The sequence below is a fragment of the Papilio xuthus genome, unplaced genomic scaffold, assembly GCF_000836235.2.
Source record: "Papilio xuthus unplaced genomic scaffold, Pxut_1.1 DF827679.1, whole genome shotgun sequence".
NCBI classification, from domain to species: domain Eukaryota; kingdom Metazoa; phylum Arthropoda; class Insecta; order Lepidoptera; family Papilionidae; genus Papilio; species Papilio xuthus.
Genome location: NW_013530970.1, coordinates 49,927 through 68,669, shown reverse-complemented (window position 1 = coordinate 68,669; position 18,743 = coordinate 49,927). Strand labels below are relative to the sequence as shown.

The 18,743-nt window shown below is 36.3% G+C and overlaps 1 protein-coding gene across 1 annotated transcript in view; it reads left to right on the top strand.

The window, feature by feature from the left end:
* Positions 1-8,770: 8,770 nt before the first annotated feature.
* Positions 8,771-18,743, top strand: part of cts (cis, cis-muconate transporter protein) — an 18,000-nt gene continuing 8,027 nt past the window's right edge. The window contains exon 1 of the mRNA XM_013312168.1: positions 8,771-8,979. The gene's annotated coding sequence lies outside the window, so the exon portion shown is untranslated. The remainder of the gene's footprint in view (positions 8,980-18,743) is intronic.

Below are 18,743 nucleotides of genomic sequence, written 5' to 3'. Positions count from 1 at the left end.
TTTATCCATTAAAGTAATAACGTAACTGATAAATATTGCAAAGAAAACTTTGGTGAAATTGTGTTAGGAGAATATTTGATAAAAGTTTCAGTAAACGAAGTCAATCTTAGACTGAAATACTAAATAAAACACGTCCTTTGATAAAGGTAAGTAATTTATCCTTTACGATGTGTGACCTGCGAGATGTCAGATAAGAGAAATAAAATTGTTTAGTACAACAAGGTGGGACTAACATACAATTCTGGAACGAAGTTTGCTCGGGTCCCCTGATGATATCCAATACACAAACTTTATTGGAAGTTTGATAATGTTCTTAAAAGCAACACGAAACCTGACTCCACAAAATATTATTTCTGGGAGGTAATGTTTCATTACATAATTATTATTGATATAATACACAAATAATAAAATAATCATGTTTCACTCTGAGAGAGGCGAATCACAATAAAGCGTTTGCACAGAATTGCTATTTTTTTCAGGCGTTATTTATAATAGTTATACTATTGATATCGTTATTTTGTTTATTAGTAAATTTAATAAATGTAAATTGGCCGATGTTTTACACTGCCTTTAAAAGGGCTTAATAAAACGTAATTCCCCGATGTGGCTTACGTATTCATGGTTTGCGCGGGCTCGAAACAACCCGAGGGCGTCGTAAAAAAAATAAGCAAAATTGTAAATGAAGATAATCGGATCAAAATTAACTTAGATAAGTTAAAGGAAAAGAATATGAGAGCTAAAAGCTAGTAAAAAGTAGTGTTCACCCAATTGACTTTACAGTCAGGAAGGTCCTCATGGTAACCACTGAATGGTTGCTCTGCTGTGCTCCAAATGTACTCAATTAAGATAATATCAAACCAATCCACCTTGACCCTGGCACAGCGATATGTCACATATTATTTTAAGTGCGGTTTGAAGTCGGCTGTCAGCTCGAGGTCGGCCGTGTCTCGTGTGCCGGGTGGCGACGCCGCCGCGCCGCGCCGCGCCGGACAGGACCTTACGCCGTCACGTCCGGATCCGGACACCACAATTAATGTGAGCAATTGTTGTCACTCCGCTCTTGTATAACATTAAGAATGTATCCGTTTACCTTGACTGTAATTTACTGACAAATTAGTTAAATATTTTTACAAAGACACTTACTGTTACAAGATAATATGTACAAAATAAATCGATGCCATTGATAAAATATACAAAATTCAAATTAAAAATAAAAATTCATGAATACCTCTCTAAGATGGACTATGAATCTACAGAAGAGCTAATGATTGTTCCATAATTTATAATTTATTTTTACTTTCAAGTTAACACATATAATTTAAGTCTAATCAATTTAAAATAAATATATATTGTATTAATGTGTACTTTTTGCATATACTGTACATCTTTCAATAGTTACCCACATTAAACTGGCCGCACTGCCCTGCCGTAATACAGTTTTATACTAGTACGGAGGGCAGCTGTACAATACTAAAAACAAACTTGTCTACAACTTTGTAAAAAAATAAATAAATAAAAAATATAGTAATTAAAAAAGAGAACAATTTAGATGTATACGTAATAGTGGTAAAATAACTTGTAATTTTAAATTCTTTTTTTTTTTCTATATACATGTTATAGCTTTATAATGTAAAGAAGCGTAATTTTGCATATCAGACTACTTAGTTATAAATAAATATTAGCATGTAGAAATTTATTGCTTTGTATTTTATACATGTTTATGTATTAGCTCTGTTTAATACTTACATAACTTAGGAATATGTAACAACAAAGTTGTGTTTGAACTTATATGTTTGTATTTGTTTGTAAATCTTGTAGTGAGAATAAATAAATATTATTATTATTATTATTATAATATTCACAGTCAAGGGCACGGTGTCATAATTAGTTACAACAAAGAGTCTGACGACTGCTGGGCAATTCATTACGCGTACTTATTATCAAAAGTAATTAAGAAAAAAATAATTGTATTTCACGCGTATTGAGAACAAAAAGTGGAAGTGGATTGTTGTTGTTGTTGAGTGAAAGTTCAATTTGTGCGGGCGCGGCCTTGCGGGCGGCGCGGGGCGAGGCGGGGTGAGGCGGGCGAGGGCTGGCCAACAGGGCTTCTCATCTCACGACCCTTGATCTTGTTAAGTTTCCATGTCCTTCAAGTACACATGTCCTCGGGAACGCTGTAAAGCAACGAAAAAGTAATCGGCGAAGTGGTGGACCGCCAGACTGACAGTGACCAAGCAAGTAGGAAATGGTGGTCAAGAAAGGTGGCGACTACATGAGGACAAGAAAAGTCTAAGCTTTTCCGTCCGAGTCCGAGAGACGAAACTACAAATATTATCGTAAATTATAGTTAAACTTTATCAAAATTAAACGAACAGGACAAGATATCTAAGAAACCCTGGCCGATTTAAGTTGTGATTAGGTGCGCGGCACAATTTGCGTAGTTCTTACGTACACGAAGACATTACATATAAACATAAGTAGGAACAGACAATGCGGAGACACGTGTCTGCAACAGTATTGTGTGAAGGGAGTTGTGAGGTAACAAGCTGTACCAAACGTCGTTATGTCTTCATTATTTTATTTCATTATTCCCCGTTCATGTTAAATCTAATCGATGTGTGTGTGCTTGGTAATTTTTATGTTGAATTAGCCAGCTATTGAACACGCGCGCAGTCGCGATGTCTTAAATTACAAGCATGTTACTTCTATGTTTCTCAATGTACGCAAATTTATTAAAAATATATTATTATATTCACCAGGATGTAAAAAGTACGTGCGTGTACACACACTGATATATTCAGGGTCGTTGTCATAATAACGTCTATGGTCGTTTTTCCAAAAACCCAATTCCAAAAACGTCAGAAACTCGTTGACACGCTGACGAATGCGGAAGATATAACTTGCCCATTTCCTGCTCACTCAAAACTATACAGCCTTCGAAATTTTGATTGCTAATTAATTAAATATGCCGAGATACACCATCGCCTTTGAAAAACCGTTCCAATACCTTACATACATACATAATATTATAAAAAATATTAGGCAACCGACCTTCGGCTTCCTACGCATTGCCTTCATAAATATAGGTGTCATCTTATGACACACACACACACACACACATATTACCTAATTATAGTTAAAAGCACGAATTTACAAAGATTTACTTTGTTTATGGATAGATGAAGCCTGCCGAAAAGATAATGAACAACCGCTCCGCTGTACGAAATATTATAAAATTATTTTAAGCTCAAACAATTCTACTGCTGTTATTATATGAAATCAGCCCTTTTATCGTTGGATTATTTATAAATAAACTAATTAAATATTAATATAAATGTTCGCTATCGAGTGTTCGTTATTGTACGACTGCTATAAGTTATTCAGCTTTGAACTCGTTCTACATTTGAACAATACAATGTCGTGGACAATGCACATTGAGCCGTCTGGACTTCGCACTACAAGGAATTCATTCATTATTTACATCTTTAGTTATGTTTTACGAAACATATTACTTTATAGCATTCTTTCTTCTATTTGCTTTTTTCAATTATCTTCACAATATTAATGCTAATCGTTAGCTACAATCTATCAAAGAAATCGTCTTATTATACATCTGATTTCATCTATATTACAATGTGACTTTCCACCGAGGTAATTACTGGCATAAACTTTATAAGTAATAATGTTTTAGAATGGATAAAGTTACAAATCCGCAGCTCCATTACACTCTGTGTTGCCATATCAGGTCACAATAACTTAGGAATTAATTGGCCTCATTGTGTCCGCGTGTCAGCGTGTCAGCGGCAGCGGCAGCGGCAGCGGCCAGCGATGTAATGGGAACCTTCAATGGTCGTCAAGAAAGTGAAGAGATTATAACAACGATATAGTAACCGTCCTCCATGTAATTACAATCATATTAACACGATTGTTATATTTATTTTCAATGCAAATAAGCAAACAATCGAATATTTTCTCTTTATATTAATCGCCTTCGTATCGTGAATTATGACCGAACTAGCTATCGCCCGCGACTCCGTCCGCGCAGAAATGAAAAAAAACTTAATAAGTAGGCTATGTGTTGCTTCCCACAATGTTCTACATCTATGCCAAACTTCAGCGAGATCTATGCAGCCGTTTTGGAGATACCTTCTAACAAATTATCCTTCAATCGAAACTTTTTAATTTAAAATGTGTACTTAACCCGTGATAGGGGACATAATTTTAATAAAAATGTTATCATGACGAAAGGACGGCACTTGTATTCATGCTAGTCCCATAATATTGGTATTTGTTACTCTCCTGTTGCTACTTATGTACATAGACGCATGACGCTGGCTCTGTCGAGTTCTGCGCTCGCCATTGACACCTGCATCCGGTATTTATTGTAGTGCAATAAAATGTTATTATATTTCAAAGTAAATTGAAGTATTTATTGTAAAGCGCGAGATATAAATATTAAATAAAAGTATGCCGCTCACAGCCACATGACTGACATGACTCATACGACTGTAGAGTAAATGTATGCATGCAGTACGGTCTTCTATCAACAATACCAATAGTTTATACTTTCATTTTTGCTATTTCTCGCAGACTTTCATAATGACTTTTGTAATAATTTACATAAAAACCTGTAATTTTTATTTTCATCGGAGTATTTAATTAACTGTAGCACAAAGATTTGATTCGCCTAAAATTCCATGTTTTATTTATATGTCGACGTTATGTAGAGTTTTATAAATATTATACATATATCTAAATGTATTGAAATAAGTTTGATGTTAAAATTCGTTTTTACAATCAAAGTCTGAACACTTAACTAATAATTTAAAACTAGTAATAGCAAAACACGCTTTACGCATGTTGTCAATATCTCCAACAATTCAACGACTTTACAACAAATACTTATTATTTTATTTAGAATAAGATCTCGTGTTATATTTATTGGGATTATTAAGCTAGCTGTCAACTGGTTTTCGCAGTAAAAAAAACCTTTTGTCTTGCTGTGAAATAAAAAGAAATAAAATAGTAAACATGTGGTTTTCCTTGTGTGTTTTATGTATCGTTGGATTGTATTTTAATTTTGGAATAATTGTCGCGTCACTTCCGAGCCTCACCCCCGCCGCGGCTAACTAAAGCGCAACATAACTGCGGCGTGTTCATGCTTCAACACTACAGCCGCAGAAGAACTGATGCACTTCCAGCTCGCGCATTCTGAAATGTGCTAACTCTATGGTCATTAACTTTGGAACATTCAATATTACTATAATACTTCCAATTTCAAGCACCATTTTAGGATTATTTTGTATTATTACTTGTCACATTAGTAATTATTAAGTAGAGTTACTTTTTTTTGTACTGGCTGGTGACATTTGAGAGTTGTGACGGCGCGGCGTTGGGTTTTTCTCAAACACACGTAGGAATGTCTCAGATAATTCCAGTTGAAAGTGAGGTCTGGTTTTGCCAGACTGAACCTTGTGTGATATTTTTCTCATTATTTTTAAAATGCATAAAACAATTATATTTTTTTATTTATAGTGGCAATATTTAGATACATTTCGTATAGATGGCTACACCGTAACACACGCCTGCTCTAACACTGCCGCAAATTTACAGAACTGCTGCTTTTTATGGAATAACTTTGGATTAGATAGCCCGACCGATGCTTGCTTTAATATTCTCGTTATCTTCTTTTCCTTATCTTCACCTTCGTTCTCCTCCCGGCCGCGCTGTAGTTTACAACGAATAAGCATTTACGTAATAATTTTAGTGCATAAAAATGCAGTTGTGTAAAATCAGGTTTACGACAAATTGAAATGTAAACACGAATGAACATCAACACTTGCAATTTGCTTCTGATTGATGCTCGCACATTTTCAACTGCGTCGCACCATTTACGTTTTTTGTATATGTTTTATAATCGTTTTAAGATTATGATACTTACAGCCGCGTCTCCTTATTGAAAGTCGAGTCATTTAACTACATAATATGTTTTAAAGCAAATTATAATAAAATCAAGATAAATGACGGTAATATTGTTCAATATGTTCCCGTGTTTAGTGAAAATAAAGATAATGGACGCTAGCGACAGGTGCGGTGCGGCGGGGCGATGTGTGCGACTCTCGCTCCGACGAACAATTTTCCGGCCGCCGCTACTGCGTGTCCGGCGGAGAGGGTGGCACACACTGCAACGTACCCCTCTCTTTGTACACTATTTCGTCATTCACCACTTTGTTATTTTATTCGCTTCCATTTAAATTATTTTTTACATATTAATAGAGCCAACATTCTTCAGTCGCAATGTTTTGTTGAGTCACGTAACCACCGCCGCCTGGGAACAAACGTAACAACCATCGGAGTAAACAAAATTAATGTTTATTAAAGCATCACCCAAATTGACTACTTATAATAAACTCGTTTAAATACACTGAAGATGACATCATAATTAAATTGTAACCTTCATGTTTTTTTTTGTAGAATAATTAACAATGTTTGTTACAATTAAATTTTAGACGACAAAATTATAATTAAAGTATGATTATATAAGTTTTATAGTTTTTAATTAAGTTAAATAATCATTGTTCTCTTCTGACAACTATCCTACTGATAATAACATTTTATTTTTTATATATTTTATAAACTTATTGAAAACTTTATGAATAAAATTTTATTTTAATTATATATATATATACAATATAACAACAGTTTTGCATGACAATAAAATCAATTCTAGTATCTGCCTGTACTACTGAGTATTGTTCCGATAGCCGTGATGTTATATAATATATTTATATAGTCACATGAAAACTATAATGACATTACACAACAACAACAAAAACCTTTTTTATTTATATTAATACTAGCTGTCGCCCGCGACTCCGTCCGCGCAGAATTAATAAAAAACTTAATTAATAGCCTATGCGTTATTCCAGACTATGTTCTACATCTGTGCCAAATTTTATCCGGAGGTACCTTGTAACAAACATCCATCCGTCCATCCATATAAACTTTCGCGTTAATTCTAACACAACTAACACGTTAATTCCAAATATAAATAAAAATTATAGAAATGAAATACATAAATTCAATGTAAAACGAAAAGTTCCGTTGTTGTTGTCAGTGTGTAAGTCAAGGGCAAGGGATGTGGACCTTCGCCTGTCCACTTCCCACGCCTGGGGAATTCCAAGCGAGTCTTTTGCGTACACATCCTATGGGCGTCATTTAATAAAAATAAAAAGCATTGTAATTAAGTGTGCGTGTACCCAGTGTGCAGTGGAAATATACTTCACTTTTTATTATTTTTTATATTAAATTGGGGCAAAACAAACAAATACTATTCTGACTCATTGGGTATTTGTAAGAACATAACTATGACGCTTCTCGTCATCTTATCATTGTGTTCGTGCAATAAATTGCAAACGTTGAATAGTTCACAATTATTTACATTGCCATTGAAATTTAATGTAATTTTTATAATGATCTTGTTAAATAGGCTACATGTTTATTACATTTTTTGACCCCTTTTTTGAAAAAATAAATGAAATAATCGCTGAAACTATATTAACCGCACACAGTTAACATAACTGATTAGTACTTAGTTAAGTGCTATGTTCCGCTCCGGAATCTGTATTTGGTAGATTAGGTACTTTGCGCACAACAAGATGCATGCGAGCTGCCGGCTGGCGGCTGGCGGCTGGCGGCTGGCGGGCGATAGCTGTGTGTTGCTGGTATCATTTAGATATAACATTTATTATCATTTGGTATTGATTGAGCAGGTCCACCTTTTGTGTATGTGAGCCGCCGCGCCGCAGCGTGAGATGTGAGCGACCTCGCACTGACTCGGCTGACAAGCTGTAACACTGTTCATTGCTGATACAGACCTAGTCTCTGATCTTTTTATATATTTATAGCACGACCATGGACGATCAAGTTTAGCATACGCTTATTGTATTTTGGTCGTAAAACTTTGAAATGAAGCCGGGCGACAACTTCTACGCCAATTCGATAGTCAGAATTGAAAACTGTTCAAGTTTTTATGATTTTGAAAGGTCAAGTTATTTAAGCTAATTGTAAAACTTGTAGCAGCGCCTCGCTTATATACTCGTTTGTAAACAAAACTAAATATTAATACATAATATATTGATATTGCTCAACAAGATGTTTATATTGAGACATTTTGTTTTTCCTATGTGTGGCGAGGCGAGGTGGCGCGATGCATGCCGCTGCGCCGAGCCGCGCCGCGCCGTCGGGCAGAGTAGTCGCGTGGCGCGCAAGTAACATTCATTATCAGCTGCATCAACATACTCGGAAACATAAACAATAAGTTTGTAAAATACTTTATTTGGTTATTATAAACAAAAACATAACTCACGCCCGCAACCATAAGAGTTAAGCAGAGACCACGTTCATTATGCATACATGCACTTTGGTTTCGGGTGATCTTAATATCACACTTTTTGAGTAGTTTATTATCATTACCTTGTTAAATGAATAATATTAGCCTAGAAAAAATGTAGAAACATTCCGCGCCTCTAATCCTGCGCGGAGGTTGACAAACACAATGGCGGCCTAATTTTTTCCGATTCCGAGATCTCGCGACAAAAAGCACGCGAAGGATCATGTCACCGGAATACATTACAATAACGACATTGGATCTAGTTAATTGACATAGGAATGGCAAAGGCGGGCGGCGGCGGCGGCGCCGGCGGTGCTTTCAGTAGCTTTCAAGGTTGGCAGGAGCTGTGGCCGGCGCAGTAGAGCCCGCGCGACCGCAACACGCGCACGCGCACGCAGCCTAGTGGAGCAAGCAGTCTAGAGGTTGCAGTGAGCATACGCCGAGCACAAGCACGCGATCAACTCGAAGTCTCCTCGCAGTCGAGTAGAACGCGCCGGTTACATTTGATTTCCGCGCTATATTTTGGCGGAATTTAGGTGTTCAAGCGCTGGCTCACATTTCCGGTTATTCGGTTTAGCAATCTTTGGGTGAGTTTTTTTTTAATTAAATTATTTACATAATGCCAAAAAGAAAAGGCAACTAATACATCAATCTAGAGTCTAGACAGTTACTCGTATATCGTAGCCAAGTGTGACGCACGCTAATTACACAAAACAACCAGTTTCACGGCAAACTGCACACTGAGATATTCGCTATTATTATTGTTTGGTTCAAAACATATATAGAGGTATATAGATACAGAGTGCATACAATGAAAGCTCCTCTCTCTCCTCTCCTTTGTCTCAACCCTTGGATATTCCTGCCTTTGATTTATCTGTACTTTGAGGAGGTAGCACTAGGATTATAACTATGTATTTCTGCTACTTTATTAAATCCTTCGCGTGTGCTTCGTGAAAGAAAACCTTGATCTAACAAAGAAGTATGCCTATACTAACTAGGTTTAATAGATTACGTGTACCTTTGGCCAAATGATTGTACTCATAGTAGGTAGGTAAGTAGTACAGCTGTGAGAGCTTTGCATTACGCGGATGTGTTATTTATTATATATTACACACATATTTTACCACAATTAAGAATAGGTAATGATACTGTACAGTGCAGAATGTGGTGTTCCCGCTGTTCCTTTGCCTCGTTATCTTATAAAAAAAAATGCAAAATCACGCGGCACATAAAAGGTCTAGGAATGCTTAGTTCTTCGAGCCGGAGACAAAAGGCCCTGTTTACCCCAAGTAAAAGAACTTTTATAATAACTTCAACGAAGCATTAAACAAGCCAATTATTGTAACAATCAACTACTTTCGAAATATCATGCATCCAATTTGTTAAAATTTTGTTGGTTTTTGTATAATCGTAACCTAACGTCAGCTATCCTAGCTTACTGTAATTATAAGACCTTACTTTCGTTTTATAGTAAGTTTACGAACATCATTTATTAATTATGTCTAGCGACAGCCGGTAACGGAAAGTAGAGAAACGGATTTATGAACTAATGGTGATTCAAAAATCTACACACTTACATTAAGCAAGTTCACAAGCAAAGAATTTATAGTTGGTTTCAAGCTGACAGAGATGAACGCGCGCACTGGACAGGTCCTGTCTCTCAAAAGCCAAAGTAGTATATTTGATGACGTCTATCAACTGTTTTACAACAAAAAGTCAACTATAAATATATAAAGCAACGGACGGACGTAAATAAGTTTTTTTATTTATGTATGACATTAAGTAAGCCGGTAGCGTAGCGAATTCGCCAACAATTGGTATTTTAAATTAACAGGATCTACGCGTCAGTATAAATAACTAATTGTAATTGTATCTTGTGTTTTGAATGTCTATTAGCTTTATCTCATTATTTAGATATTTAGATAATAGTAAAGGCATTGATAGGATCGAGTTTAGCGCACCGTTGCCGTTATCTTTGATCTCGATTGTAATGTGCGGTGCGCAGGCGCACGCCGAGCACACCTGGCAGCACCGCCCGCACCGACCGCGCACCCACACCTCGTCATGTAACACATTACCGCCACCGACCATCTTACAAACGTATTGTTTTCTAAAAAAAGTAGTTATGTAAAGATATGGCTTGCGTGTAGTTTGACATGAAGGAGAAACGAATGACGAGTGATAAGAGATTGAATTATAATAAAGGTACTTAATCGGGTAAATGAAAATAATAAACGTTGAACACAGTTCATTGTATAGATATTAGTTTGTAGCGTATTGATAATGTTAGATAGCAGCAAGCAGATATCCACATCTCAAAATATTCCCTAACTCATGAAGCAGTGTATTGCGTGCAATAAAGAATTTATAATATCTTAGTTAAATGTTAATAAAGCGAGGTTTAGGTATATATATGTGTAAGAAGGTAGTCAGTGTCCGTGTTAGTTGGTTGCTGCTATTGTCTGCTGCACGACACCACATTACCAACAATAATAAGCATTATGAATATTCATCATTAAAAAAATGCAATTCTACGCAAATGCTTGTAATTAAATTCAAATAAAAATATCAATAACTGAATGCTATTTGATTAAGTACCTACAAGTATATTTGTTGTCTTACAATTAGTTATTGTTGTGTTTGAATGTTACGTGTTTCCTCATTTGTATTAAATGTAAATTCCGCTCATATTATCAACGCTCTCAGTATCAACAATTATTTTTAAGCATAATTTTTACTCCAACCGTACAGACGTAAAAGCTGCAGTGTCGATAAAAGTTTCATGAAAATCGCAGTTTATGAGTCAAAAATAACAACCACTAAGTTATTATGGTTCTGAAAGTAGAGTTCTACCAGCTTGAGCACTCAATTACTCTCTAAGAATTGTATTGTGTCATAATCGAGTATACGTTTTAAACAATCTACGAGTTCAAATGTCCGGTCGACAATTAGTGTCCGGCTGGCGGGTGTCCGGCGCGGCGGTGGCGGCGGGTGTCCGGCGCGGCGGTGGCGGCGGCTGTGAAGTTCAGGGCCGAGTGCGTTTTGTTCTCGTTGTGCCGCAGCCTGCGAGCGTTCCAGGGAAAGGCTGAGACCGGGCTCCGTCGCCGCCGGCCACTGTGTTACAAATTTGCGCTTTTATCCCTCATACTAAGATGTAGTATTGCCTACTCTGTATCTCTATATCTTATAACTTTAAGCCTTTTTTGTTTTTTCTTGTACTATTATATTTCACGATCGGGATCGGTATTGCTTTGGTTTCTTTGCGAGAAGCCGGTTCTGTAGCGGGAACCCCTGCCTTGTGTGTATGCGCATTTACAACGAAACCAAACAAACAACAAAAACGAGACACGAAGTCTTCAACACGTCCGATGTTAGACTGGAGCAGTTTTTGCAACTTGCAAAGCGTCGGCTTGTTGCCAGTCGTCATTACATGCCGCCTTTATAAATCATGAATGTGTAAAGCTTCGTTAACAAACATCATTTAGGATTGAAGCAGCCGTGCGAACACAAAACATGTGCTAATGATACCTTTACCCAATGTTACAATGTGATACACTTGATGGTTCGATCCGAACTCCAATGTCAAATACACTCAATGTTCGTTTGTGAGTACGTCATTTCATACCAACACGTTTCTGGTTGTTCCTACAACATTACAACACCGCAGTTGTAAAAAGAAACCTTGAAATAATCGCACGTACCACAGAATAACCTAATTCACTAAAAATAGACACGCGGATTAACATCGCGGACAAAGTTGCTAACATCTCCTTTAAAGTATAACAATTATAAACGAAGCATTCCATTGAAATATACAATGATCGATATATAATTGATCTATCGCCCTTTTATGTGAACGCGATAATTATATCTACGTTAAGATTTAATATGTCGTTATGATCAGACTGACAGATCTGTACCCGGGCACACGGAAGCTGCGGGGAGCGGTGTGCGGTGTGCGGGGAGCGGGGAGCGGGGGTCTGACATTGCACGAATACATACATAAACATTACGCAATTAAACGCCAAATACATTCACACTACAACAATAAAGTTGTGTGTACACTGGTATGAAAACAAAACAAACACTGTAAAATGTTTCATAAATACAACTATGTAAATAGCCATGAGAATAGTAACGACTAGTAAACCACCCCGGCTCTGCCCAAGTAGCAAATAATGTACGTATGATATATTTTCAGTCTGTTAGTTTTTGAGTTTATTCGTTGCATACAATTTTCTTTTTCATCTTTTGTTGCTTACAATGATTGGATATTCTTGTTTATGTATAATTTCAATAAAACTGAATACAGTTTTATACTAACTACAACATTGAGATATAGCGGAGTCGCGCTGTGGTGTAGTGTGCGTGCACCTTTACCCAGTAGATGTAACAACCACTGCACTGCACTGCTGCGCGTACGCACCCGCACCGCACTCGCGCTTTAATAATAAAATATTACAACTTCAAGTACACTTTGTCTAACAAAGTGTTTGTATTATTACAAAGGACATTCAACAAATGCTAATTTAAAACATGTTCGTTCTCCTTTAAAACTTGTAGACGTGATTCGCAATAAAGATGGTGCGATGTGGTGTTACTCTAACACACCAACTACATACACGAAGTTAGCTCTTTACATTAAATATGTATGATATAAATGTGAATATTACCAACATCCGGTTATTAAAAGTATGAAAATACCAGTATAATGATAACTTGAGAATATGTTTCATCTAAAAGTATTATATAAATAAATAAATACGCAACTTTAATATTTTTTAATACAAAAAAAGAAATGAAGTTCGTAGTTGACGTACTGATTTTATAGAAGATGCATACCTCGTCGCTGAAAATCAAATAGGAATAAAATGCCGCGGCCTGTAGCCTATCTAACATCAGAATTATAGACATCAGTTTACAGATGGATGTATGTTTGTTTGAAGGTATCTCCGGAACGGCTGCATGGATCTCATTGAAATTTGACATACATGTAGAACATAGTCTGGAAAAACACATAGGTTACTCATTAGGTTTGTTTTTAATTGGCGGGTGCGGTGTCGCAGGAGACAGCTAGTTATCAAATATCAAAGAATGTTAATTGATAGTTGAATGGAATGAGTGGCGTGGCAATAGATTTACAAGGTTCGCACTGCAACCTGGTGCGCGGCTCGCAGGTCGCAGCCTGCCCCCTCGCTGTTGCAATAAAAATATAATTTAAATAAAGATTACCTTCATCAATATAACTATAATGAATACACGCGACGAGCAAATATAATTTATTTTGCTCCTGCGATTTGTTTTTTTTTATCTAATTTGCAGATTCAATTACATGTATAGATTATTATGATCCGCAAGTAATTGTTTTAGCGGAGCTGTACCTGTTGCTACTAGCTATGAGTTGTTGTTCATTTGTGGTTACAAGTAATATCTATTATATTTATATATTTATTTTATAATTATGACATTGATCAATGTAAATTGCACAAAACTGGCGGCTACCAACTATTATAATTATAGTGTAAAGGCATTTATATAATTGTGAAGGTGAGGTGAGGTGGGATGAGGTGAGGTGAGGGGCGGAGGGAGGCGAGGTCCTAGACGTAGCAATGCTGACCACTGTGACAATAGTGTGGGAGTCAGTCATATTGTCACATAACCGAGTTCCCACGCGCGTTGTACATTCTGCCGTAACTATCATTCTAACGCTGCCTACACTTCACAGATTTACACTTGCTTTCTGAAAAAAAAATGTCACTGAATAAAACTCGTCATTATTTGTGATGAAACAAAGATAACATGTCATTGTCCTGTGTTAGACTTAGATTCCGATGATAATTCATTTAAAATAACTCTGTCAAAAAAGATTTGATAAAAAGAAGCAAGAATGTACACTTGAGATTTTAGTAATAAGTTGTTTAACATAATATACTCGTAATATAATAAATAGATAGGAACAATTACTTGGTTGTGATATTTTATTATAATATTGTAACGAACCTACATAAGTAAGTATAGCTTTGTGTGCAACTTCCGTAACGTATGTTATACGTTGCATATCTACCTATGAACACATCATTGAGAGAGCAGCGAGTCACGAACACGAACCAAAGCAAGCTTTGGTCGAGTAGAACTATTAGACTGTACGTGACTAGCCATGAGCCATTAGCCGTGAGCCATCAGACATAAGCCTATTTGCCATTTGCCATTTGCCACGAGCCACGAGGTGGTCCGCGCTGGATGTTGTTCTTATTGTTTACTTGTATCTCTTGCGTACTTTAAACTAATTACGCTAATCATCGCACTCGCAATCATAACAATTGAATGATGAATAAAACGCGCGTAGTTATAAAGTAATAAAAAAAACAAAATTAATTTCCGTATGAATGTGAACTCTGGATTTCATCTACAATTGATATTTGGACGATACAAATGTTCTTACGTCTCCAACGTGGGTCACCTTGCCCTGAAAATACTCCAAGCCGTTTCCTCACCACTGATACATAGTCATCTTCCCGTTCATTGCCGACAGCTTGAAAATTAAATAAACAAAGTAACTATTAGATTACATTTAGCTCTTGCGTAACTTAATATTGACTACATGTGTCGGGTCAATCGATTCTGATTTATCTTAAGGAGAGCAGAAAACATAATATATTAAATGGAAGTGATCACGCCAGCGTATGCGATCATTGCTTTGAGTATATGACTGCGGTCCGGGAACAGAGAGGACGCTGAGTAATTAAGAACGCGCGCTCATTCAGCAATGAACTTCAATTGACAGACAGAAAATACCCGTTTAATTTTATTATCATCCTTTGTAATGCTAAATGTCTGTTCTTATGATTTAAAAAAACATATTGATTACAAAGATGTATTTCCATTTTTATTTTGACGTATACAACAAATTATAGTTTGTAATATGTGACATGTAAAATGTTGATCCTCGGACATACATACTCGTACACTGTCAACCCCTCAGCTGTGCACTGAGCACCACGCCGCCGGCTGATGCTGAGCGCTCACCTCGACTCAGTATTTGTACACGCACTAAGTCACGAGTATTTTTTATTTAATATTGTGTCACGACTTAATATAAGAATGATTGCTTATTATACTAATCAGAGATAAAATACATAGATATTATAATTATTGTACCGAGACAAACGTCAGCGTATTGATTTATTGCAGGAATTGTTCCAGCGACTGTAATTGACTACATACAAACACCCGGAAATTATAATATAATCGACTAGTTGTTGCATATTGCTGCAAGAGGGGGACGCAAATATTGATTAAGCATAAGCGCGGTAGAGATGACCTATACCACCTCCGCAAATGACGAGAGTCGGGGATATCCCACTTGTCATATTATAAAATTATTTTCTTAATAAAAAAGTAATTTGTTGTCCAAATACTTAATACTTAGTGATACTTATTTTATCACAAGGTTAATTATAAGACAAGGCTGGAGATATCGTACACAAATATACAACTTATTATACTGCAAATAAAATGCACAAACCCCTTTCAATTAACTTATTCAATACTAAATATTTCCATCAATCAATCATAAAGTACGTAAAAACTACATATGTTTTATAACATTTTATCTGTGGTAAACGTTCAAACTATTAAACTCAAAATGTGATTTAACAAAACTTATTTAAGCGATGTTTATAGTGAGGTCCTCGTGTTAAAACGATTTTTAATTACTTGGAAATTTTGAAATCCAATTATTTAAATATTCGTGAGACATTATTATAAAGTAATATTATATATAAACTATTATACTAAATACTCACAGATGCCGGACAAATTAGTGAGTGTTTAGCTGTTTTATTTTGAAACTGTTAAAATTTCGTTGCAGGCAAACGAGCTAAATGTGAATAAAACATAACTATAATTCTATGAACTGAGAAAATATGTTGTCAAGAAAATGTGTTGAAAACCTTTTTATAATTTCTATTTCTTAGTAACTTCTATTTTAATTTCTACGTAAGTTGTTGCTAGTAGATAGCTACAGCTTCTAAACTTCTAAACTAACTACATTTAAGTATTTATATTTATAAACTATTGTCAAACATACACAACTCTAATAATTAAGCGGAACGAAATGTAGGTATTCAATCGATCACAGCCTGTCTCAGGTCATCCGTGTCAGACAGATGAACACAAATTACCTTATAAATATGCAAATTATTCTTTAGTTCATTCATATAAAATGATTTTGAAATATCCATCATTAAAACATGACGTAAGAATTATCTGATAAGTAAGCATAACCTCACCGCGGTGCAAGGTCAAGTCCGCGGCTCAGGCCGGCTGCTGGCTGCCGGCTGCCGGCTGCTGGCTGCTGGCTGCTGGCTGCCGGCTGCCGGCTGCTGGCTGCTGGCTGCCGGCCGCTGGCCGCTGGCTGCATTCGATTCAAGGCCACTTTCACTTTTACAATAAAAAAAACAAAGCGCTACGAATTCCTTCCCGCGCAAACTCGGCGCGCGATCGTTTACTCACTATTATGTCATGTTGAAGTTTTTGCTTCGCCGGAAATTTTGTTATCGTAACAAAGTATGGCCAATATTTAGAGGTTGATTCCAACTAAGTATTATGAATAGAATAAACGATGAAAAAATATTTTAATGAATTATTTATAAAGACCTTTTGATACACATCGAGACAGAATGAGGTCATTTTGTATAATAAAATATTGACTTTTGCCTCGATTAACAATTGCCACTGACATTTATTACATTTAAAAGCTCTGATTATAACCGAGTCGGCCGTGATACCGTTGTGATTGCTTTACGAAACGTCAATAATATGAAAAAATTTATCCAACTATCGTTGAAATCTTTATATGACCTCTGCTCTTACGATAAAGGCAAAAACGAACAAAGCTTCCAAAGTTTACAAAGTTGTACCTACCAGTGGTTAGTTCTAGATAAAACGTCAAAATATATGCCTACGTAGAATTTCCATATTTTCTGATAGATCAAACCGCGACAACAGCGGACCTGTCGGACTGTAGATTACTGTTGCAAAAACATATTTGTTTCCAACGAGTATGTATGTAAATCTATCTACATGTACATTATAATATAAAATGCAACCCGACTTCGTTAGCAACATGTTGCATCGTGCCTTGCTATGCCCTTCCATGAAATGCTGTAACACTTGCTTGTTTTCGCTGCGAGCTGCAAACTCGAAAATACACACGTAATTGCATTGTAGATACGATATGAGGGCATCACAAGGAGGGGGAGCTGGAGACAGTGCAGTACTGTTATTAGATAAAACAGTAGCGTTCTGTTTCGGAATATATAAAAGAAACATAACAGCACGCAGCGCGTTGCTAGCGCGCAGAGGAGGCTTTAACGAGTCAATTCACACACGTGCTCCGAAATCGCTTCAAGGAAAACGACACGGCTCAGCTGTATGCAACACAAGTTTTGAATTCGTACAATGTTTTAGTTCAACACAATTACGTTAAACTTATCAGGGATTGCACAATTTAATTAATTATTATGTATGTGTGTTAGAAAGGACAAGGACTCGAACGCCGACTGCCGAGTCTCGAAGTTTGGTAGCAGAGTTATCAAAATGTATCTTCTCACTAATTTATAATTTTTATGTACACAAACGCTTTGAAGATAAATTGGATACAAACATTAAACATAACCAAAATAATTTAGCTAGTTTTTCCTAGGTCGTTAAACAAAGTAACATGCATTTTACTGTTTAACACAAATTAACTAATATAGAGCATAAATATGCTGCGTTCAAGTTACCGAGTTATTTACAAGAAAACCTAATGAATTAAACTTATTATGTGGCTATTTCCAGAGATCCGATTACTTTTTGTGTCGGTTTTTCTCCGGGACAACATCAAGCGTGACAAACCGACGTGTTCAATTAAATAAACAAAAAAATCGTCAAAACATAACTAGCTTCTTTTTGTTTTCTATTCATATATATTTATTACACGATACATTTACACTTACCATGCGGTTGAAGTCGCGGGCACGATGTTAGTTTGTATGGAGTTGTACATAGTATACATAGATGTTATAACACAAAGTGGTACGTGTGAAGGAATACTATTAGCAACAGGTTTGCCGCCTGTCACCCGCCGCACCGCCGCACCGCCTGGCGCACTTTGCATACGCGGAAGCTCGACCCTCGCTACTCGTTACACCTTCGCGACTAACCTTGGTTTATTATAAATATATATTGAATTAATTACCTATTTATTACAAGGTAGGGTCTATCCCAATCGACTAACCAGTTTCGAAGTCAGGAGCTGGAATTTAACGAACTTTTAATGTGAAATGGGGATGTAATAAAAGCTCAG